Source organism: Canis aureus, chromosome 8 (assembly GCF_053574225.1).
Source record: "Canis aureus isolate CA01 chromosome 8, VMU_Caureus_v.1.0, whole genome shotgun sequence".
In the NCBI taxonomy this organism is placed as follows: domain Eukaryota; kingdom Metazoa; phylum Chordata; class Mammalia; order Carnivora; family Canidae; genus Canis; species Canis aureus.
Window position 1 is genome coordinate 28,695,360 of NC_135618.1, and position 3,654 is coordinate 28,699,013.

A 3,654-nucleotide genomic window follows, 5' to 3' on the forward strand; every position below is an offset into this window, starting at 1 on the left:
GGGGTCCCAGGATCGAGTCCCCCATTGGGCTCCCTGCACGGAGCCTGCTTCTCCCTCTGCCTATATCTCTGCCTCTCTCTCTCTCTGTGTCTCTTGTGAATAAATAAATAAAATCTTAAAAAAAAAAACTCAATTTGAGGGCACCTGGGTGGCTTGGTCAATGGAGCATCTGACCCTTGATCTCAGCTCAGGTCCTGGTCTCAGGGTCATGACTTCAAGCCCTGAAGGAAGCCACCCAGGGAACCTACTTTAAATAAAAGTCTCAATGGGCAGCCCTGGTGGCTCAGTGGTTTAGCACCGTCTTCAGCCCAGGGCCTGATCCTGGAGACCCGGGATCAAGTCCCACGTCAGGCTCCTTGCATGGAGCTTGCTTCTCCCTCTGCCTGTGTCTCTGCCTCTCTCTGTGTCTCTCTCTGTCTCTGTCTCTCTCTCTCTCTCTCTCTGTGTCTCTCATGAATAAATAAATAAAATCTTAAAAAAATAAATAAAAGCCTTGATTTGAAAATAGTATTATACTAGGTGCTTCTCAAATAAATTTTTTTGCCTCGTGAAGCTTATAATCCAAAGAAGGTATAATGCCGAATAATTGGAGATAACATCTATGTATGGATTAACCCCAAAATAAATGTTACAGAAATTGAATAATAAAACTGCACAGAGAAGATGGCACTTGACTTCTTTGAGCATTAGGTGTTTCATAGACTAGAGCAGCAGAGAGAAGAGGAAGATTTTAGGTAAGGAAAATAGTTCGAGCAAAGGTGCAGATGAGGGACTAAGAAGAAATCTGGGGAGACTGAGTAGATCAGCCTGGACTTCTTTTGAGAAACAGTGAAAAATAATATTGAGACAGACCCAACTTACCGAGTCTCTTAAATGTCAAGATAAGAAGTTTAGAAAGGATTGTGTGTGAGGCAAGGAGCTATCGAAAGTGATTGAGCCAAAGAAGGATGTAATCTATGTTTTTAAAGGAAATCTACTCCACCTCCCACACACATTCCACTGCAGAATGGTTGGTTTATGTGACTTGTGGTTTGAGGTATAGTGTTTACAACATATACTCCTTAACAAGGCCTTCTGGGACATGGGTCAAAGAAAAATGTCCCTGTTCTGGGTGTTCATTCGGCTTTCCATGTAGCCATGGCCTTGTTTTCATTTTGTTTCTGGCCTTTTACTATCTTTTTTCTGAGTTCTTCACATTTTCCATCCACCTTTATTTTATTTATTTATTTATTTATTTATTTATTTAGACCTCTGAACCTTTTATTGGCCTCTTGCTCCTCAAAGGGCACCCTGTTTCTGCTGCCTCAACGTGTCAGAATTTTGGTGTCGTTAGTCTTAGACACCACCTTGCCATCCACGATCTTGCGGTTGGTGGTCTTCTGGATGGTCTGCAAGGAGTTGCTGTTGTCCAGGGCGTCAATAAGACTAAAGTCCTCCCCATCTTCCAACAGGCAACAGTAGGTGGCAATCAACCTCCAGCCTGACCTTGACATTCAGCAGGGCCTCATACTCCTGGGCCTGGCGCTGCCCCTCTGCCCAGGTCTGGGACAGCTCTGACTCCAGGTGCAGCAGATCCCCCTTGAGCTGTTCCATCTGCGTCATGTAGCGGGTCTTGACCTCCCTCAGGCTGTTCTCCAAGCCGGCCTTCAGGTTTCTTATTGAGTTCATGGTTGATCTTCAAGGACTGGGCAGTACATCTCAGCTCTGTGAGGGTCATCTCAGCTTCTCCTATCTCAGCGGTCGGTGTGGTGACCACTGTGGTGCTCTCCTTCATCTGTTGGGACCAGTACTTGTCCAGCTCCTCCCGGTTCTTCTGAGCCAGCTCGTCATACTGGGCCCGGATATCTGCCATGATCTTGCTGAGGCCCTGAGATTTGGGGGCATCCAACTCCACCGTCAACCCAGAGTTGGTGATTTGGTTTTGTAGACCCTTTACTTCCTCCTCGTGGTTCTTCTTCATGAAGAGCAGCTCCTCCTTGAGATCCTTGATCTCTGTCTCTAGCTGCAGCCAAGTGACATTGGTGTCATCAATGACCTTGTGGAGCCCCTGGAGTCACTCTCCACAGACTGGTGCATGGCCAGCTCTGTCTCATACTTGGAAGTCATCAGCAGCAAGCCAGGCATTGTCAATCTGCAAAACGATACGGGCATTGTCCACAGCACTTGCAAAGATCTGAGCCCTCAGGTCCTTGATGGTTTTGAAGTAATGCCTCCCGTCTCTGACCTGGGGTCCCTTCTTCTCCAAGTGTTCCCGGATTTTCATCTCCAGTCTCTGATTATCAGCCTCCAGGCTCCACACCCTCTCCAGGTAGGAGGCCAGGTGGTCATTCAGATGTTGCATGGTCTCCTTCTCCCCCTGGATGCCCCCTATGCCCTCCAGACCCCTGGCCATCCCCACAGCCGGGCCCCCAACCTCCCCTGAAGCTGGTGGAGCTCTCTCTTCATGGAAATCTGGGAGCCCGAGCCCCCCACGCCTGCATAGACCCTGGTCGCACTGATGCTGGTTGGCCAACCCACTGGCTGGGCGACTGCTTGGAGCCCAGGGACCGGTAGTTGGAAGAGAAGGAGGAGCAGGTGGTGGAGCTCATACTGTTCGGAGAGTAAGAGGGTGACACGGGAGGCCAGGACTCAGGCTCCGGCCAGGAACTCCATCCACCTTTAAAATGTGTGGTGACTTGTGTCAAGCGCCCTCAGGCTCATCTGCTATTCTAACTGCCTTTTACTAAGGCATTTTTGGTAACAGAGAAGAAATCAATCCTTCCATCTTTATTTTCCTTAGTTCTTTTGCTATGTGGAATACTGCTGACTTCTCCCTTTTTTAGAATTCTCTTTTTCCTTGAATCCATTCAAAGCGTGACCCTTGTTCTCTTCTTGCTTCTGTAGGTGACTTTCTGTCTCTCACTAGTTTTTCTACTATTCCAACATCCTCACCATTAAACCGTTCCTCAAGTCTGTCATCATCCTCTTCTTCTACCCTTCTGCCAACCGTCTTACCCATGCTGACCTCTTTGATTATCTTCTTGGGGCGGATGGCTCTTGACATGGCTCTTCTCTTGGTTCTGCTCCAAGGCCCATCCAGCAAGTCAGCTCAACATATTCCAAAACAAATCTAAGGTTGCCTTCTTGGTGACTTCCCTGTTTCTGTGAATGGCATCATTGGATATCTCTACGTCTACTTAATTTTTACTGAAAATGTACTCCTTAAAACTCTGATGTAGCCTGTAAATCCCCTCCCCTATATTTCTTGCCAACATTTGAAACTTTTTAGCCAATGAAGAGTTTGTCTTATCATTTGCATGTTGTTTTCCATCTATCTCTTTTTCCAATTTCCCTGTTATCTACTGGGTCAAGCCTTCATTGCCTTTTACACGGACCATTTAAGATTCCATAAAGAAGCTTATTTGAATGCAACCTATCCACTGCTGCCAAAATATTCTTAAGACATTGTGCTAGTCCTTTACTCAAAATCCTTCAGTGAGTTCCATTCATTCAAAGAAATAAAGCCAAATACCTTCTGCCAGCATTTGCAGCTCTCACTACACTGAATCCAACCTTCTCTTCCAAGTTTATATATATCTCACCACTCTCTATCCAGTACTCTTCGACCTGTCCAAACTCAACTACTTACTGTTTCCTGGACATTTCTCATACTCT

General features: G+C 46.5%; 1 pseudogene; it reads right to left on the minus strand.

The window, feature by feature from the left end:
- Positions 1-1,304: 1,304 nt before the first annotated feature.
- On the minus strand, positions 1,305-2,588 carry LOC144318054 (keratin, type I cytoskeletal 18 pseudogene; annotated as a pseudogene).
- Positions 2,589-3,654: the final 1,066 nt, after the last annotated feature.